The sequence below is a fragment of the Natrix helvetica genome (genome assembly GCF_964273705.1).
Source record: "Natrix helvetica genome assembly, chromosome: 7".
In the NCBI taxonomy this organism is placed as follows: domain Eukaryota; kingdom Metazoa; phylum Chordata; class Lepidosauria; order Squamata; family Natricidae; genus Natrix; species Natrix helvetica.
In genome coordinates this window covers 48,258,484-48,280,981 of record NC_138558.1, presented here as the reverse complement: position 1 = coordinate 48,280,981, position 22,498 = coordinate 48,258,484, and positions in this window count along the sequence as shown.

The window sequence follows — 22,498 nt, the reverse complement described above, 5'->3', positions numbered from 1 at the left end:
ACACAACGCTAAATAAAAATACTCTGACGTAGTATATAAGCTAATAGGGTTAAACTTGGAAGTTAGGAAATAGAAATAAATATGCACGGAAGTAAGAAACGACTAGGATAAATGTAAACTTGTAAAAACATGTTTCAGAATGTGTTTATTTACTCTACAATAAGATAGTAAGAATGTGTTAGATCAGACAAAGGCCTGTCTACTGTTCTTTCCCACAATCACTAGCTAAATTATATGAGAAACTCCAAAGCAGAAAATGAAAACAGTAGTCCATGTTTTATTCATTTCCAAAAGCAAAACCAAAATGTAGGAATTATAGTCCAAACAGTTCAGGGTATTAAAGAGTATTACTTTGATCTTGTTTGTGATCAGTTTTGTCTAATTCTATTCTTAAAGTGTAGCTGGTATTTCCCAGAGGAAAATTCCATTCTTTGTGATACATTTCTTGCAGTGTAATTAGAATTTATTATAATATTTCCTCAAGTGGTATCTTATCAAACTAATGACAACAAGTTGAACAACTAGCCTTAGAAATGTTGAAGTCATTGTTACCTTCTGCATTTTAGGATAAACCATCAACATTAAAGGAACAAGCAGTTAAGAAACGTACCATTGTCTAGCCCATCATAGAACTGCCATGAAAGTATTGGAAAAGATATTCAAATCTCTTGATATGTTTATATATAGAAAAATCATAATTATGCAAGCAATTTCCTAGGACACTCTCCAAAAGTGAAAGTTGGAGTTCGAACAAGCAAGATAGGAAGAGAATTGAGCTTTCGAACTTACCAAAAAATAATGTAACAATGTTATGTGTGCCTTTGACGAATGGTCATGCCACCTACATGATCATGGCAGCATCTTCAGACAATGGCAGCTCTTTGGCAGTGAATTGGAGATGAGCACCATCCCCTAGTCAGAAATGACTTTCAGGATAAATCTTTACCTTTACCTTGCATTTACATTTCATTATTTACTTTGTAATGTATTGCTATAGTTCTTCAGTGAATATAAATATGTGTGTCTATCAGTGTGAATGGAAGTAATTTTACATACTGTATTTACCATTTAGTCCTTAATATGTGTGGAAATAGTTTCTTGAACTTTGTCCTACATTTGGCCCTATGTTAGTGCAGAAAATGTGTGCGCGTGCGTGTGCCTGTGTGTGTACATAAATACATATACATTTGCATATGTATATGTATATACAGTTAATGCATGCATCATAAGTCCCTCATATGTACTGACTGGCCATGTAAAGACTACCTGAATCAGGCATTGCTTCATTATACTGTATAATCCATTCTCGCATGACAGTCACTTGTTCTTAAGATGTTATTCATACCGTATATCTAACTCTGAAAGAGTAACTGATAACACAACAGGAAATTTTACAATGACACTTTGATTTTTTATATTGATTTTTTTCCTTGAAGATTTTTTTGTCTTTCTTTACAGAGAAGCAGATATAGTAAAGATGGTCATATTATATCCTTCAGACATTCCCACAAATTCCATAAAACTAAGTGCAGAAAAGTGAGTCAGGACAATTTTTTGGAATTTTGTTTGAGCTCTCAGAATCTCAAGTATGTTGCGTCTCAAAGGAATGTAAAAGACATACAAAACAAAGGCATTTATATAAAAATATCTACAATTTCCAGCTTTAACACAACACAATATCCAAACAAAAATAATTCAAGAAATTCCTAAGAAGGTTTTCAGTGAAATGCAAGACTTGTGATTTTATATACCCACATTTCCCAGCACCATTGAAATCCATCTTCACTGCAAGTTTAGCAAAGTTGGTATTAGCTCTTGCTCAATATTTTTTTACTGTTATCTTTTCATGTCTTTTCCTTATCTCATCTTTCTTCAATGGGCCTATGCCACTCTACCCTTCCTGTCATGTCCATCCCACCATCTTTATTTTACTTCTTCCAGCACCATGCTTAAATGTTTTCTAACCAGCCACCTTCACATTTCTCAGTCCACTCTAAATCTCCCACCACAATTCATTGCTTTCTACCATGTCCATCAACTTTTAGTTTCATCATTTACTTATCTGATAAGCAAAATCCTTTCAACTTTAACAGCTCTTTAAAGTCAGAACATCCAATCACAGAAGGAAAAATATTCCATGTAGGAATAAATATAACAGTCTCCCACCCAAAAAAAATCTAGAATAAACCCCATGATGTTTTCCAGTATGTGAACTACATATGACTTGTATATCATCTCAGAGGAAGAAAAAATATTTTCTTATTATCCGATACAGTGCAACCCATGCCTTAATATTATGAAATTAAAGTTAAGTTTCAGAATTATTAAAATGACATGCTCAGAATACAAACTTTCTAAGAGTGAATTTTACATTATTTATTTTTTAAATTCTTTTTGCATGACTCCCCACTAACTGAAAAGGAATTCATGACTAAGAAAAGACTAGCTAAAAATCCATTGATTCAAAATGCACGAGAACATGGCCTAGGATTTAAAGCCTGGATCTGTTAGATATAGAGAAAGCTCTTTTCATTCTTCTACTTTACAGTTCTGATCATATATGACTTCTTTTGTATTTTCAATAAAAGCTATTTATTTAGCTGTGTCCTTGAAGCAGTTAGCTGCTGAGTACAGGTCAAGTTTCTAGAAAAGATTTATTGTCAGGTCAGGTGTGAAGTCTGACACAACATGAAGCCAAACTACTTGAGAATTCCCTTGGAGAAAGATGATGGGAAGACATGAATTAAGAGGTTACCTATAGAGAGGCTGACATTTGGAAAAAGTTGTGAGAGTTTGCGTCTAACCAGAAAAAAACATCTAAGACATTTAAGAGAATAATTTTGATGGAATAATCTGTCTGTCGATCTGTCATTTAAATTAGTTTGCTAGCCATCTTGCCACAAGCACTTTAAGTTAGAAGGCAAATTACTCACCCCCCCCCCATCTTTATTATTTTATATGCAGTAGACCTTATGTGGGTCTATAACTGTATAAAATCCTATAATCTGTGAATAATTACAATCGTAAAAGACAGTTTTAATGTCTTAAATAAGTAAAACGGATAAACAAATAACAAACCAAAAGACGGACTTTCCCCCTATATGAATGATGAATGAAGCTTCACAAACTTGTCCACCACTTATGTGGCCCAGTTCCCAAAGGGCAGCAGACAAGAACTGGTCTGTGGCCCACGGGGTGTGGGCCCCTGTTCTATGACATTATTTGAAGGGACTAAGAGGCTGTTAAAGGAAAAGGAACACATGTAAAATTGGATATGGGAAGAAGAGATCATTTGTTGTATTTTAGGAGAAGGTAATAAGGTGCAAAAATTCTACATTCCGATCAATCAATCAATCAATGACTACCAATTACAATTCCAAACAATAAAAGCAATTAAAATACTAAAAAAAGCATTTTAAAAAAACTTGTTATGAAAGGGAGAGTCATTTACATATTTTTTTTTATTTCTTTACTATTTTTAATATACTTCATTCTTATTTTGTTCCTATTTTTTCTGCACTAATTTTTATTTTTTTCCATTTTTGGAGGGTTTGTATTATTTTTTATTGTTACTGTAATTTTTAATTAGTTTACTATTAAAAAAGGAGATGAGATTAGATTCTGTGATATGAGATGAAGGATAAAAAATAATAAACATTGTATTAATTATATAGAATTACTAATGTATAATTTGCTTAGGTGCCTTACTATTGGCTGGTTTATCCTGCAATCTATTCAGTATGACATGGTATTAATTTATATTAGAGTGGGAAATGTGTAGAACACAGATGCCGAAATTCAAAATATTTGTTTTTCTTTGGTCCCAAAACTATCCTTCATAGTCGTTGACAAACCACCAAATAATAAAGACACAATTTTATGCCTTTGTTTAAAGGGAGAAAAAAAAAGATATCTAAGCTTTTAATATCATACATTTAATCACTGTTTTAAGTCTACTAAAACTAAATTAACAGCAATAACAATTTAACAATTTAAACTTCAGTATATCTTCTGATTTAGATAAGCTAAATTTAAGCAATGTCAGACCATGTCTCTGAATTAATTGTAAAGTTATTTGCTGCATTATATAGAAATGATTATTTTACTTCATACCTAATGTCTGCTAATCAAATCATTTTTTCCTGTACCATGACCAACATATATACTTTATTGTGTTAAAACAACACTCTCAATCTTTGATTAAAATCATTATTTGTCTATTTTCTACTAAAGTTCTTCTTCATTTGAAACAAGATATGAATGTATTTTTGACATCCCCTACTACTATATAAGTACTCTTTCTTCTCATAAACACTTTAATAGGGGTATACATCTGTTGTTGAATAAGCAAAAATAGGTGGCAATAGTAATAGAATATGCTGATAATTGTATGGATTCTAGAGCCTGTAAAGACAGTAAACCAGAGTTTATAACATTTAAGAACCATTGAATGTTTTCATGCACTGTTTAAACACTACCACTGTTGCACTCCCTGGGTCAGGGTAAGATTTTTGCAAAGTTAGATTTGGCACAAGCCTACCAACAATTGCCGGTAGATGTAGAGACTACAGCGGCACAGACAATTGTAACACAATGTGGCACATTCAAATGTAATCGCCTCCAGTTTGGGGTATGTGTCGCTGTCTCCACCTGCCCAGAGAAGGGGTGTGTCAGGTAAGAACCAATGCCCCATTCTCCAAAGTAGGTGGAGACAGCGGTCATGCATGGGATGTACTAAAGCTAGGCCGGACCCCAGGTGGGAAAAGGCTGGCCTAGGAACTGGAATAGGGAAGAACCCCTTGAAGGACCCGCCACCCGAATGCCGCATCCACCGATGCGTATCTAACCACTTTATAATGCCAGATAAAGGGGGTAGGAGTAGTCCAGGTAGCTGCCATGCAGATCTCCTCCACTGAGCCCTGCTGAGTCCACGCTACCAAAGTAGCCACACTGCGCATGGAATGTGCAGTGATGTTCTTTGGAGGAGTAAGGTGATGCGCCAGGTAGGCCCTTGAAATAGCAGAGTGGATCCAGCATCCAACCATTGATGGAGAAGCCTTTAGCCCTTTATTTGTGGTATGGAAAGACACGAAGAGAGCTTCAGTGCACCTGAAGGCTTAAACTAAGGCTGAGGGGGATTTATACCTTGTTTGTTTTCTAACCATGACATTGGGCAAGGAGTATCAAATATTTGGTTCTAATATTAATTTCCTCATATTTCTGATTGTGCAGTACATCCTATCTACGTGCAGTTACATACAAATAGTATCCTTGGTATTATGTTGTACTTGATGTAATGTTTAAAAGATTTTTGATCCAAGAATCTGAGTATAGATATATCATAGATTAGTAATAGATTTAAAACACACTCACATGAAAGCTAATTCAACAAATATAGGTGTATATAGGTCAGGTATCTTCTGTTACAAGAATGAATTTGAGAAGTTCCACAATATAGTTTTTCTCTTCAATTGAAGCTTTTATTCAAACCTGAACAAAAATGCTGGTACATATGCCAAATATGAGTATGAGCAAGTTCGTGTATTGATTGACTTTATAGACTGATTTCATAGTAAATAATTTTTTGAAATAGCATTATTCTTCTCTGTTGGTCTCCTGAGGGAAAAAATAAATGGACATTAATCCCATATAATTATTGTTTTTCATGATTTATTTCTGACTGGTTGTATTAACCAAGTTGTACATGGCATGGTTTAAGAGATGAAGTCTGAAAATACATATACTTTTCATTTTGATATCCTTCAAAGTTAAAAGTACATACACACACACACACACAGACACACACACACACACAGACACACACACAAAACTTTTCCAAACTTTCTTGAACAATCATGTTCTCATAACAAATGTGTACAAAAATGTCCAATTTCAAGATGTATTACTATTATCAGGTTTTCTGTCATATTGTAATAGTACAGAATAGTACTTTCTTAACCATTCTACTTAATACATACTTATTATTACATTAGCAGAAAGAGGAGATAGTATAAATGCTAAATAGGCCTGGTGCTACAGAGAGGACAAGCATAAAATTCAACATAGACTAAGGCTCAAATATAAGAAGGTGTAGGCTTTTTTTTCTGAACCTAGAATTGATGTAACTGCAGCTTCCATTTGACACTATTTTTAAAAATATTTTTTATTTTCAAAACAAACACAACACAAGGAATCTTCCTTCTTTACATACTGTAGAAAGTGTATCAGTTGGTTACAAAAGACTTTCATGCATCTCTTCCACAGTCATCATGCATAATTCATATTAACTCAAGTATTTTAACTCAGATATTTATACATGTTACCATCATCATACCTTCATTTTCATTTGACTATAATTGTTTAAACATCCTTCATCATAAAATATACCAAGATTTAATACATAACCACATACTGGCATTTCATTTACTATTTCTAAAATCTTCCAATAACACTGAATCCTTATGTCCTATTCTAGCTAAACATTCATAATATTTAGTAACAAAATTTTCTAATCCTCCTTTCCAAATCACTGTTTACAATTTACATCCAGTTTCCTTATTTTGTACCCATACATATAAATGTTGTTATCATTATCCCCCCTTTATTTGACTATATCCTGCATCATAACATTTCCCCCCTAATAATCAAAACTTAACTGAATCTAACTTAGTTCTTTTTTATTAACCTTTATATATAATCAAAAAGATTTCTAATCTTCCTTTCATGGGTACCATTCAATATTCATATCCAATTATTATTTATCATAACACTACACATGTATACATTATTATCATTATCAATTATTTATTTGACTATATCTATTGTCATTAAATTTCACTAAGTTTAACTAGTTTTAAATTATACACTTCCATCTATCAACCTGTATCTTTCCAGTAGCAAAACAGTCTCATGTCTTCTGCCATTTGTGGTATCAGTCCTCTAATCATCTCCTTAATCAAATTTGTATGGAGTCCTCTTAACAACTCTTTGCTTATAAAATCTCTCATGTAATTTTGATGCCCTTCTTCTGTTTCCTTAATCAGCTTATCTTTAATTGTCAGTAGTGTTATCAGTGATGTTGCTAATAAAATTTCTCTCTTTAAATCCATAAATTCTTTTGTTTTTTCTTCTTCTGTGTCTTGCCATCTGGGGTAGAGTTCCACTCCATTTAATTACTCTTTCAGTATTCCACTCTTTCCATTTCCAGACACAAACCCGTCACCATAAATATCAGCAGATTTAATTTCTTTGTGGTCATTTTCCTCTTTGGTTTTTAGGATTCTAACCTCCACTTTTTCCACTTGATAAACATCTCCAACTTCTTCACCATATTTTACTGTTAGATGCTCTAAGTCTTCCAACTTCTCCGTCTTCTCAAATGTGTTTGATAATTTCTGAATTTCTAAGAATATCTTTTGCAGACTTAACATTTCTTTCTGCTGTTGAAATTGTGCCATTATCTCCAGCTAATAAAAACTGCTGCTCTAGCTTGGAAGGTTTTAACAAGATTAAGCATAAATTCACAATAAAGTTTTGTTTTCACTTTTCTCTGGTTAAAGATATACTTCAAAGGGACATCTGTATGCTTTTCTTCTTATCACTCTCTATAAACAAGCAATGAGACCTTGGAATGCCAAGCCAGGATAATCAGTAAGGAAAGTAAAAGTGTTTCATTTCCAATACACAAACCTCCAGCCTCCGAGTAGCAGTGTGATTGTTACAATTTTTTTGTTTCTTTTTGTATCTTTTTATATCCCCAGTTAAAAAAAGGTCTGATTCTTGAATGAATTAGAAAAACATCCACAGTAATTAAAGAGGAGAATTTTAGTCCATAGGTTACAAAGAATAATAAAAGAAAAAAATAGAAGAAGAAAACTTAATCCATTCGTTTTAAAAGGCTTGCATAAATTCCATCCATGAAGATATCATTTAAAAAGTAAGATAACCCACTGTTCAAAACCATTCAAAGCTTAATTCCGCTGCTTATTTCTTCTGTTCTCCAATTTAAATTTATTTTAAGTTTTTTTAGGCAGTCTCTTTTAAAACTGTAAAAATTTCTCACCAGCTGGAAACACCTTCCATTTTGGAGCTGCCCCAACTTCATCAGCCTTGGCTGGATTTTTTGTCGCCACCTTAAAAAACTTCTCTTGGATCGATCAGGGACTTTGTGATGTCCCTGAGATCAGCAAGACGTATTCTTCCTGTTCACCATCTCTGCGGGATGGTTTAGGTCCGATTGGACAACCCAGCAACAAAAGTATCGGCTGAGGTGTCGGAGCATCGAGACCGCACCTCCGTATTGTTGCGACGTTGGCTCCTCTTCCATTTGAAGCTATTTTTCATGTATTAGAAACCTTCGACATTTGAAACACATCTTTTTTATTAGTGCCTTGCTTTTTTTCTGAAAACAAATATTTATCCTTTTCTGGTATCTGAAACTTTATCCGATTTCTCTTTTTCTTCCAATAAATGCTGCAGAAGAATCTATCCTAAAGTCTATAATATTTGAATTTATTTTTTTCTTCGATAGAAAAAATATGACTTTTTGTTGCAAAAATACATTAGCTGATGATATATGAACCAAAAATGTTTATCAGATGAATAACATATTTATAATTTTATATATTGTGCAAAAAGCAGCTTCATGGGAAACCCATCAAGCACTTATGGATTTTCAGCAACCTTCTGTTCATCAGTTTATTTTTGTCAATGTTTTACTGACTGTCATGTGACTAGTAATTTATGGAAGTGACTAGAGATAACATCATCTTGTATTTAATGCTTGAATAAAGTAAATATTACTTCCTAGTTCCTGGTGGCAATGGTTATCACAGGAGGGAATTTAACAATTCACATTTTACATTGCACATTTTACTACAAAATGACAAGCAAAAGTATTTAAAAAGTATTTAACATCATGATGTGCTACTATCCCTCATTGACCTATAACAAGGATCATTAACTTCAAAATACTTTTTATATTCAAGGTTTATTGATAAAAGCAACTAAGTTGTAATCAGAGAAATTTACATATTAGTATTAATAGGAGGCTAATGTAATCTACATGGGATATAAAACCATAAAGAAACAAGTTATTTGATTAAACTGACCGGGTCTCTGAGGATACTGAAATTGTTGGCTATTGAAAATGTTAATCGAAATTGTCCCACTCTACATATTATATTTGAAATCCACACTACTTATAGTTTATTGTCTATGATCTTCAGTGATGTGCAGTGAGGTTTATGGCTAGTGAGGCTGGTGACGTCATCAGGAAGGCGGGGAATGGGACCACGTGTGCTGGAGACTCAGGCTGCCTCAGCCTCCAGCACAAGTGATCCCATTCCCCACCTTCCTGAGCGTGCTCCGCCGGCTCGCGCTCCGCAGTCCTCGAAAGCGACTGGGGAACAACGAGAACCTTCCTGCCTCTGCTGGACTTTGCGCGCTCCTCGCGACTGCATATTGCAGTCGCGAGGAGTGCGTGAAATCCAGCAGAGGCAGGAAGGTTCTCGTCATTCCCCAGTCGCTTTCGTGCCTTCATCATCTGGGAGCGCCGACAACATTTCTGCCTCCACAGCCTCCCCTGCGGGAGTAATAATATACTATTATTTCATGAAGAGAGGTGAGGCTCTGCCTCCCCTGCCTCCCCTGACCGCACGTCCCTGATGATCTTGATCACAATACAAAAAATACTTAAACATTTTTACTTTAGCCTTTATTCATACAATGTTTCCAAGCATTAAATTTACACTTCCTAGACATCTTAATCTTCCCTGCTTTATTGCCTTCCAGTGAAGCTCCTTACCTCTTCTTTCCTCCTTGTTCAACTGTCTCTTGCTTTCTGCTCATTGTTGCATCCTTCTGTTTTTTACTTGTGCCCACTTATTTCTCCCCCCCCCCCGTTAAATATATTTAAGATTCCATCATTTTTCCCCACTAATAGTTTTGGTTAGTTTTACTGTTATATTTATTGGCAGTGAAATATATACTGATATTTTCAGAGCTTGAATCTTCCATCAGTATGTTTATTTTCCTAAAACATTGTACCTGTCCTATAGTATTCTTTGATAGAGCTTGTCATGGCAGCATCTGTCCTATCGAAGCTGACAGTCTGACATTAGCAATGAGGGTGGGGGATTGGACTGTAAAGAAGGAGAAGGGATGGAAGCCTGGCTGAGTCTTGTGAGAAGCTTCAGCCAGCCAAGCTCAATTAGCAATATGCAGAATTGGGAACTGATAACCTGCTTCCTAAACAATAACAGGCACATAATTGGAAAGTTACAGATAACCGTGGCTGGCTGGGGGGCGGGGAGAGAGGAGAGGAAAAATTACTTTGTATTGTTTGCATGGGAAAACCTCAGATTCAGCTTACACTACTTCGGTAACCACCTAAGCTTCAGTAAAGTATACTCTGGGCAAAAACAAATAACCAGGAGTCTTTCTTTGCTTCATGACTGAGTGGGACAGTTGACAAGGTTCTTGCTGCAGTGGAAGGTTTTTTTTTTTATATATACACAGTTTCACAGGTACACACATGTAAATAAATATAGATATATAAATGATCTAAACTGGGAATTTCTTGCACAAATTCTGCATTGATATATAATTAATAATTTGGGATCTGAATTCAAAACAGAGTTAGCTAAAAAGAAAGGAACAAAACACAATTAATGCCAAATTTGTTAATTAAAATTTGTTCAGCAAGTACAAAATGGGCAAAATTGGACCACCCCCCTCTAAAACTTTCTTTGGGAAACAACAGAATAAAAGAAGCTCCTCGCCCCATCCTCAGACATGAGCAAAAACAAATTTACTTTTAAGCTTAGTCCTATTATTTTAAAGAACTAATTAGATTGAAATAATAACATACTTTTGTTCTTTGGCACAGAAACGTTATTGTACTCATTTTTATAGTCAGGAAACAGTTTAAATAGGAACAGCTTCCTTCCTTCCTTCCTTTCTCTTAATCCTTTCATGTATCTTTTTATCACTATATATTTTCACACTCTTTTTCTGCCTGGGTTTAATGTCTTCTTTCAAATCTCAGAAGTTGTCTAGGAAATCTTCCTTCAGTTTTCACTTCTATATATCTTGTCTGCCATTCCTGGCCTTTTATTTCTTCTCAGACAGCCTACACCCAACCTGCTGCTATTCTGCTGCCCCTGATTTATGCCTTCGTAAGTCTTGTTGGGATTTAGGTCAGTCTTCTGAGCCCAATTGCTACCGACACCAGTGTAGCCTGCTGCCTCTCCCCCATCTCTGATACTCTGGATCTGATCCCAGTGCTGTTTTTTCCCCCACTGCCACTACTGAACTCTCAAAATTGCTGAATGCTGAATGTCAAAATTGCTGAATGTTTCTGAATTTTTGAGTTGCTGGCACAATTAAGTCTCTGAGCTTCTTCATCTTCTTCTGAATAACTGCTTCTGATGATCAGCTGCTGCCATGCCATTCTTATCATTGCATTCTTTTCTGCTGCCTGGCTCCTACAGTTTTTCTTCCACTTATCTTCACATGTTCCTATATCCTCTGCCTCATTCCCCCCAGTCTGACTTGCCTGGCTTCTTTTATATTTTCTATCTCAGTTGCCTCTGTTCCACTGAGCTATTTCTCTTAGCTTACGTTTCTCTGTTCTGCCTCAGTATCAATCTTTTTTCAATTTTGCTTACATTTACTATCTAATCTGCCCTTCCGCACTATTTTATCCACCTAGTAAGTCCTTCAGAAGGGAGACAGCTCACATATGAAACGTAGCAGGCAGAGTTGTCTCAGAATATGTTTTTGAAGAAATATATGTATTGACTATTTAACTTGTGTTTAAGCTTTCAAAACCATCTTTTTGTTTTAATGGTTCAAATAGAAATCCCTCCAAAACTATTTCATAGATCCATCTCTAAGATGAAACATCTGGAGGGCTTTGATTCACCTTACTTGTAGGGTCCTTTCCCAGAAAGCTGGTTGAAGTGCTGGAGAAGGTTTAAAATGTATGCGGAATCTCCTAATGGGGATAACTACAACAATGCTATCCATGTTTTCCCTAAAATAAGACCTGTCTTATATTTTTGCCATCAAAAAAGGCACAAGGTCTTATTTTCAGGGTGCAATGTCGTCTACTGACTCACCACACTTGCAAGCATCACCCCTTGTCTAGGTCTCGCATACCTCAGCCCATTTCTTCTGCAGCCAGCAAGGTTTTCCTGAAAGCCTCTGTAGCCGATTGATCCGGAGCTGTGTTATCGGCTACAGAAACCTTCAGAAAAGGCCTTTAGGAAAATCCTCGGTAGCCAATTGATCTGGAGCTCTGTTCCAGAGGCCTGGGATCATGGTGAATGTTTCCTACATTGCATGCAGTGGTGAAATTCAATTTTTTTTACTACTGGTTCTGAATTTCACCCTAATCTAAGCCTGCTTGCATGAAATATCTATCAGTTGCTTCCATTTCCAAATGTTAATGTAAAATACCTAGTTCAAAACCTCCACACTCATCCTGAATCCTGAATATTTCCACTAATTCTAGTAATAAATGAATTAATAAATAGCTGATAAATATATAAAAGAGCTAGCTGTCAATTTTCAAAGAGACATAGATTCAGGTTTTCAAGATTAAGATTTGGTTTCCAGGTTTGGAACTGGAACATTGACAAACAAATCTCAAGGGAAAATAAAAATATTTTTTAAATAATTGAAATGCGTTCTATAAAGAATATTGTGATTTATGCCCACCTCCAATTTGTACAATCTCAGGAAATGAAACATAAATATGTGAAGAACCAAGGCACAGAGTTTGTTAGACAACCACATTTTTCATATTCATTTCATAGAGGGAGGCCAGTTATTGATTTGCAAACCACATGCTTTGCATTTAACTTTCTTAAATACATGAAAAACTATTTAAAAATTGGTTTGAAAACAATGCCAATTAGAGTAAATAGATCTTTCTGCCATATATATATATATATATATATATATATATATATATATATATATATATATATATATATATATATATATATATATATAAGACTTCAGTTTTACAATTCCCAGCTACCATATTTTGAAATAATGATACATCTTACTAAATCAAAAAGGAACTTTTTCTGATTCTGAAAAGTATTAATATTTTTTTTTGAAAAAAAATATACATAAAGATATCAATGTGAGTATTAATTATATTTCCAAAATTTGACATTTTATAAACAATGTTGACTCTACAAAACTTTGAGTTTGGCAAAGAGATTTTATTTCCCATTAAAGAGAAAAGAAATTTATAGTCCTTATTTTAAAGAGTAGAATCAAGAGATGTGTTCTTTATTAATGTCAGATTTCTTAATTTCTGAAACTATACTAATAGTGAGAAGGAGAGTGTATTTTATATGCTCTAGAGTTAGTAACATGTTGAATTAAACTAATTTTTAAACTATAGTTCAATAGTATATGGACTTTTTAATTAATTTTTAAATTTATGTTAAGTATATGTATACCAGCGATAGGTTGCTCCCGGTTTGCACCAGTACGCCAGAAGGAGTTCGTCAAATTTACCGTACCTTTTAGAACCCCTTCGTCTGGTGGGACAGTACCGGAATGCTCCCTCCCATCCAGCCCCCCTTGCTCGCTCCCCCCGCCTGCCCGGTCATCACTCACTCACTTGCCCCACCCATCCACACCATGCTTGCCCCGCCCACCCACCCTCTGAGGCTGCAGGCTGCTGGGGAAGTGGAGGGGAATGGTGCCTGTCTGCCTGCCCCCTCCAGAAGAAACCAGGCAGGCCCTGGGATAGTCAGCAGCCCACATTCCGCTGCCATGTGACCGCTCTGGGGGTGCAGCACCTGCCCGGACGTGGCTGCAGCTGGCAACAGGACGTGAAGGAGAGGCCGCCAGCAGAGTGTTCTGAGGGCAGTGAGTTGGTGGGGAGGTTGCACAGGACTGGGGCCAGCAGGGAGGCAGGACATCGAGGCCACCCTGGGTGCCTGCAAAAGGATATGGAAGCTGCTGGGTGGCTCCTCCTTTGTGCCCCATTGCCGGAAGCAGTTGGCTTTCTCCTGCTGATCCTGCTTGAATAAAAGTTAATATTACTTTGGGTCGATCAGCAGCCCACGCGCTGCCTCCATGTGATGCTCTGGGGTGCATTCAGGAAGGATCACTAGGAGAATGTCAACTGCAGCTGGGAGCGTCTCCAGGTCAGTGGGGTGGTGGGGAGATTGCGCAAGGCTGGACTGGAGGTAGCAGGAAGGCAGGGGTGGAAGTTACGCCCCCATTCCAGCGAAAAAAAGATTATCCTGCCATCTCGGAACTGCGCCATGAGGTAAGGGAAGCAGGTCTTGGGAGAGACCTTCCGTCCTCTTCCAGAGAGCCCATGCCAAAAGAGAGGAGGCAGGCTGGTTTGAATTCGGGCAAGTGGGCAGTTTAATGGCCCACCCTCTTTCCTAGTTCGGATGGGTGGAGAAAGGAGGCATGCAATAGCCGAGGGCGAAGCTGCTCACCTTCACCCTTGGTGGCAGGGTGCTTGTCACAAGCCTCCTTTCTTTTTCTGCCTGCCTGCCAGAATGAATGAACCCCAAAACACCCACTCCTCCGCATTCAAACCAGCCTACCCCCTTTTCTCTCCCGGCATGGGACTCTGGAGGGGGAGGGAACATTATTTCCAAAGACCGGCTTCTTCCCGGCGTGGTGGCGAGGGCAAGAACCGGCTGCCAGCAAAAGTCTCAGCGATGGCAAGAGTCCTGTCATTGCGCCGGATTCAGCAAAAGGCTCCAGAAGAATGGGACATGCTTGGGGAAGGGAGAGTCAGAACTGACTGCCCAGGATTGTGCTTCTGTCGCCACTATGAAAATGTCTGTTTTCCAGCCACAGGAGGGAATGAAAGAAGCCGGTCTTTGGAAAGAACCTTTCCTCTCCCACCCCCCCAGAGAGCCCAATCCCTTGGCTATCACATGCCTCCCTTCTTTCTCTGCCCACCTGAACAAAGAAGGCAGGCCACTAAACCACCCATTGGGCTGCATTCAAACCAGCCCGCTCCCTCCTGTCTTTTGCATGGGCTTTCTGGAGGGGGAGGGAAAGTCCCTGCCAAGACCTCACTTGTCCTGGCAGCACCCTGGCGATGACAGCTGAGAGAGGGAAGGAGGAATTCTGGGAGTTGAAGTCCACAATGGGACTTCCTGCCCGAAACCTGGAACTGACTGCCCAGGATTGTGTTTCAGCTGCCACGGCCACTTCTGCTGCTGCTGCCACCAGAGATTCCTTCCTCACCACCGCTTTGTTTCAGGCTGAGAAGTGGAAAAAAAGAGCAACTCCCCTCTCACTTTCCTCAGCCTACGTGCTTTTCGGGGGTGAGGGACAGTTCCCCTTGGCTGCCCCTCCAGGACTATCACTGCATATCCTCCACAGATGGGAGGTTGAAGCGGCAACCGCAGGTGAAGAATGCCAAGGGTTTTGGCGGTGTGAGAGAAAGACTTCAAAGTCAGTGGTGGTGGTGTGTGGCTGGTCTGCCTTGCTCTGACTTTCCCCTGGTGCAAAATGCTTTAAAAATAAAGTTTTAGTTTTTTGGGGGGGAGGGATTATAAAGGATTAGGGTGCAAGGGTCTTGTAACTTGACAGCTTTAAGACTTGCGTGCTTCAAATGCCAGAGTTTATCAGCCTACATGACTGGAGGAGGAATTATGGGAGTTGAAGTGTGAGAGTCTTAAAGCTGTCAAGTTTGAACACCCCTGGGTTTTTTTTCTAAAGGGTTAGGTGTGCAAGGATCTTGTAACTTGACAGCTTTAAGACTTGCACACTTCAAATTCCAGAGTTCCTGAGCCAACATTTTGGTTGCTAAGTAATGAACTATGGCATTGTTAAGTGAGTTTCACCACATTTTATAAGTTGGCCATGCCCATCTGATCACATGACCACCAAGCCACTCCCACCTGGTCACATGACCGCCAAGCCACTCCCACACAGTCACATGACCATCACGCCACTCCCACATGGTCTACAGATATTGAAGGAGGTATGCCTGATACAGTCACATGACCGCCGAGCCACTCCCACAAAACAGGCCACACCTACAGAATACGTTCTAAAAAATTTTTGAAACCCATCACTGATGTATATTCTTCTTTTAAATGCTCTATTTTTATTTTTTGACTGCTATATTTAACCAGTATATATTTACTGCAAATATAGATAATATTAAACTAATTAGGATTAACTCAACATAAAGCATTTTTATGTTAGATCTGCACTCTTTTATGCAAAGGAATGATTTGAATTATGTAGTTTGTAAATTATTTATGAAGTAATCTGTCTCAATTTTAATACACTCTATGGAGTTCTATCTCTCTATATATGTCTTGAAGGGCAGAACACTACGTTCAAGTAATTCTCAATCAGTGACTGACTCATTTAGTTACTCTTTGCAATTACTATGCAAAGCAAAAGAAAACTGAAATAATATTGTAAAATTTTAGTGATCTCTTTGCTTTGTTACTATAATTGCCAATTCCAATTGTGGTAATTAAACAAGGACCACCTACATATGAAAAAAAGAGAAAGTTTTAATTTTTTTAAATTACCTTTATCACTTACCGGTATTTAATTCCTTGTATTCAGCTCTATTCTCAAACAAAGCGAAACCTATAATCAGTTGTCCCAATTGTATTTTTTATGGATGGGCAAAGAGATATAGCAAATTCTGTTCCATTCAGATTTTTGAAATTATGCAGGCACACACACACACACACACCATTAGCTGCTTTTCTGTTAATTGTTTATAATATTTTCTTTATGAATACAATAATCTCCATTCATTTGGTGGATTTTTCTTGTTTAAGTGTATTCACTGCTTATGTAATTCATTTCCATGGCATTCAAATTATCTTCATGAGATTTTTTTCTACATATCTAACTCATTTCCAAAGTAAGTCATAGCAGCATCTTAAGCACATTTATCCTTCACAACAGAAAATGTACTTACTACCTGTTATTTTTCAATCTTGAACATCTTAAAATGTCTCCATCTGTTTTTCAATCTTTAGTAAACATTCTGCCAAAGTACACAAATTCATCTGCTAGCTCTAATTGTTTACCATTTATATATAACTTGCAACCTTTCATTCCGTTTTACTTGTTAAACATACAAACCTTGATCTTGAATATCCATATTCTGTGCTACCTTATGCAAACTATTCAACATTCACTTCAGATAATTGAGGTTCCTAGCCAACAAGACTACATATTCTGCATACAAAAGAACATACTTGTTCACATCCCTAACTGATGCATTGCAATGTTAGAGGCATTCCTTATATTTTTAGTCATTAATACATTGAAGAAAGGGACATCACACATCTCCCCAATATTTTCCCAGGTGGATGTAATAAATGAATGCCACTTTTTGCATTAAAAATAGCATTCTTCAATCATCAAGCAGAGATGCAGACTTCACAAAAACATTATACAACAAAGCACTTTCAAGTTTTTCAATCGCAACACATCCACCAGCCTTAATTTTTTTTCAACCTTTTTAAAGCCTTTAAGACATTTTCCCTCACTGTGTCTTTGGTGCTAACATTTATAGCATTTACTCAGTTTTGCTCTTTGCATATCTGTATTATTTCCACAAATCTCTATTGTGTGGCAAAAGATAGCATTCCTTTACTCCAATTTTATCCCAATAATATGATCGTGATTTTCCAGTCATTCTGTTGGAGGTCTTTTGTTTAGACTTTCTTACCCAGGTCAAAAGTAAGTTTTGATTACAATCAAAATTACATGAAATTAAGCACAAAAACGGGATATCTTGCAACGAGTAGCAAATTAAAAGTAAAAGCTAGACAAATTACATCTCAAATAGTTCTTCATTATATGAAATATTGTACTATATTCACAATCTTTTGCTCTCCCCCTCTTTTTTATTTATATTTATTATAAATTTTCATATAAAAAAGCAAATCAAAAGTAAGGAAAAAGGTAAAAAAAAGTGCAAGAAAAATTAAACGAACAAAGTTCAAAAATATAAATGACTTCTGACCTTTTAAACAGATCTTACAATTTTTTTTGAATTTTTTAAAAATTGTTTTAATTAAACAAAAACATTTAAAAAAGAATCATCCTTCATTACATCTTGTAGAAAGCGTGTTGTTTGGTTACAAATGGATTTCGTACGTTTCTACCACAATCATTACTTATACTTCATTCATATTGAATTGTACATTTTAAATCAAAAATCTTTATGTTTTTTTACTATCGATGTACCGCCATTCTCCTTTAACTAAAATTATTTAAACGTGCTTTTATCTGAAATCATTTGTATTTAAAGACACAACCTCATTTGCATTTAAAGACACAACCTACAGATCTTATAATTTTATTGTCCCTTCTTCATCTTATATATTTTTGGAAATTCTGCCATTCCTTCATTTAATCCACATCTTTTCTTAATCTTAAATTCATTAAAAATATTTTAAGTCATTTGGATAAATTGACAACCACCAGCACATAAAGATCCACTGACTAAAGGCTGATTCAAAGCACTGGGAGAATAGTTCAATTTGTAAAGATATTATTAGAGTGAGAAGATCTCCAGAGACAGATACAATGATAAAATGAAACAGCTCTTGAGCTGCAATAGAAGGCATTATTGAAACACACAGAACACCAACTCTGCTTGGTCTTACTGGTGAGGCAGAAAGCATGGGAAATATGTGATCTCTTCAATAACATATTAGACTTATTAGGTCTCATATTTATGGGTTTACGTGAAATGTAGGAAGTTACATTGCCTATATAAATGTTTTTAAAATCATTCTTGTACTTTTCTCTCTTCAAAACTAGGAAGGATAGTAAATATACTAAATATACAATTAATGTTTTCTAGGTACAAGGAGAAGCATGAGTTCAGACCTCTCTTTACAAATAAGTGACAGAAAATTGTTAAAATTAAACATTTTAATAATGATTTGAGAAATATGAAAATTATATAGCCTTAACAGTGGCCATCTCATTATTTTAATGCAATATATCACTATTTTTTGTGATTTAAAAATCGTCATGTTTATCGAATGTTGTTCACCCTGATGAAGGAACAAATGCATAGTTTTATCAGGCTACATTAATGTAAACAACATTATGTTATTTTTATGTAAAGCAAAGTCCAAAATTGATATGGCAAGTGATGTTTTTTCAGACAGTTAGAAGTTACACTCCATCCCATAAGGAAGCTATCTATCTCATTGTAATCAGCTAATGTATACAGATGGTATTTGAGTTGGTGTAATATAATGATAAAATGTAACTCTAAGAAAAAAATGTTTCTTGTCATTTCATTATCTTGAATTTTGAAGTTGTTCTGAAGTGGTATTTTGTATTAGCATACAAAAATACATAGAGGATATCACATTAATTTTATTTGTCAATAGCTATTGATCTCAACTAATGATGGAATTGTTTGTAAAAATAATGTAGGTTTGAATATAATGCACCAATATGAAAAAGATTATCTATAGGTCCAGTTAAGGCAGCAAAATATACTTAATTTCCTGTCACTTGGGAACAATGCAAATGAATGAATATCGGTGCAACAGAACTCCATGAAATATTAGTTAAGAAAAAATTCTTATGCTGTATATGTCAATGCTTTTAAAATAATCTCAAAATCTGATAAAGTAATGTGTTTAGCCTCGTTCATTTAAATGAAAATAATTAGACAACCAAGCCCAAATAAAATGCATATTGGATCTGGCAAGCAAGCAAAAGTTAAATCACAATATAATTGAAAGATTTCTAATGGTATGCTATAAGACAAGTCAGTCTTCACCACCGCCTAATCTTTACAGGCAGTTCTATTTGAAAAAGAACATCTTGAATTTTATATTTAAGCTTCTACATTTATAATAATGAAAATACTTTGAATCACAGCCATAATTGATTGAAAAATGTATTACGGTGGATTTTGAACAAAGTTCAAGCTTTAAATTAGTGGAACTAAACATAGATATTTGTGATCCAAATATCTACAATTTTTGGTAAAGGAGTAATGACCTAAACCTCACCTTTAATAGATGTATTACTACATTATGTACTCCAGATAAGAAAGAAAAGAAATACAGTTTCCTTGCACCATGGACTAAACCTAAGACAAATGTGAAATAAACAAAAAAATAAAATAATTATTTCCATGGTGCCAAAAGCCTCATAATAAATTATATAACTGACAGTGTTTTGTTCTTTAATGACAAGTGAAAAGTTGCTACTTGAAATGAACATAATAATCCAATTGCATATAGTGGTTCAAGAAAGGTTCAGCAGAGATCTGAACAGCTGGGACATTTATCACTTCCTGCTATAATCAACATTTTGATTTCATCCTGCCATTTCCATTATCATGCTTTCTGATGGTTGAAGTTTATTGGTTTTTTGTGTTTTTAGTATGTGAACAGGGAAATTCTGTGCCTATCTTACTAGTGATAAGTACTAGTCATTTGCATGATATTTATATAAAGGTGTCAGTGGGCCAAGGATTGTTTATGCACTATTTAAAATGAATCAATATCAATATTTATTAAATATTCTTTCATGATTAAATTAATGCATAATGCATTAGTGGTAGTAACATTCAAACATATTAGATAAAGTTTAATGTCGGAAACAATGAATTACTTCTGCATGTTTTGGCCATATAAGGGGATTATTAAACAACTTTTTGTAACTTGCAATTAAAAAGCAGCTTGGTTTTCCGAAAATAGTAACCAACAGACTTTTTAATGTGATTTTGCAAAGATCAAATGATGTAGCTATAGCTTAAGTATAAAGAGAATCTTACTTTAAGTTGGTGTAAAGTTTACATTATCTCATCCAGTCAGCCATGTTGGCAGCAAATCCATCACCAATGAAAGAAAATATAGTTCCTTTAGTCAAAAAATAATATTGTCTACCAAGGCAATAAAACAAGATTTTGCCAGTTTATTTGCTCAAGTTAAAGCACACAGAAGCTGCATATTTTGAACATGACAACAAATAAGAGCTTTAAAATGAACATCTTTTTTTTACTAAAATTTTAGATCGTCTCATTTTGTTGTTGTTAATTGCGAAGTCGTGTCTGACTCATCACGACACCATGGACAACGTTCCTCCAGGCCTTCCTGTCCTCTACCATCCTCTGAAATCCATTTAAGCTCATGCCTACTACTTCGATGACTCTCTCCAGCCACCTCATTCTATGTCATCCCCTTTTGCCCTCAATCTTTCCCAGCACCAGGCTCTTCTCCAGTGAGTCCTTCCTTCTCATTTGGTGGCTAAAGTATTTGAGTTTCATCTTCAGGATCTGGCCTTATAGTCAGGGTTTATCTTCTCTAGGACTGACCAGTTTGATAGTCTTGCAGTCCAAAGGACTCGCAGGAGTCTTCTCCAGCAAAAAGACAAGTCTTCTCATTTTAACACTCCTATTTGTGACTTTTTAAATATATATTCAAAGTTGACCTTTGTTTAGAAAGACCTGCTTGAGCAGACTCTGAGTGGGGAAATGAAGATAAAACTTCTAGCCTAAATTTTCAAAGACCATAGCCATATTAGTGTATTGCAGAAAAAGCAGCCCAGAGGAACAAATTAGTTAACAGATATATTATTACTGTTGGAATCAAGTTTTGAAGTTTGGTGGGGGAAAAAGTCATACATAACCAAAGCTGCTGTTGGGAAAAGCAAAGAAGGGAAAGGTTGGTGGTGAAGACAACAGCTATTCTTTTGTACTTCTCTGAACATTTAATGTAGCTCTTGGCCTCAAAACATAACAACTGGTATATGGTGATAAAGTATTAATTTATGATTAAATACATTAACACTCACATTTTTAGAAACAAATATTTCATGCAAGAACACACAATGTTCCAAGGGAAGTTCATGTCAAATTTCTTAGAAAAACTACAAGAGATAAGGTTCTAGGAGCTCAAAGGGGAGGACCATTAAAATATAAAGATAAAGAAATAACCATTCTTAAACAGATCCCAAAGAGAGTAAGAGATAACAGAAGGAAATATTCTTTCTTGGCAAAAAAAATTATATAATAATGGGGTTTGGTTCAGGTGGTTGTTTCCAGAGGTCATGTTGATTTTTTGGGAGGGCAGTAAAATTAGAATCAACACAGTAGCGGAAGCAGAGGCTTTCACTAAAAAAACATAGTGCCCTCCTAGGTGAAATGGGGGATGCTACACAAGAAACAAAGGAGGGAGGGGCTGAGACCCAGCTGGTGGACAGGAGGGGGGATACAACAACTATAAGACTCAGATCACAAAAGTGATTTGGAATACTATTGCAATTGTTGCTACAATGTACCTTCATGGAAGTGATACAAAACAAATGGTTGAAACATACTGATGATTTTGTGTTAACTTAAAACTGCTAATACTTATGTAAATGTTGATATTTTTCTATTTTTGTTGGTAGAAGTTGCAAGACTTGGGGGGGGGGCTTCTCCCCCACGCACGATGTAGCTGTCAATATGTTTTATAATCCTATAACCCATTTT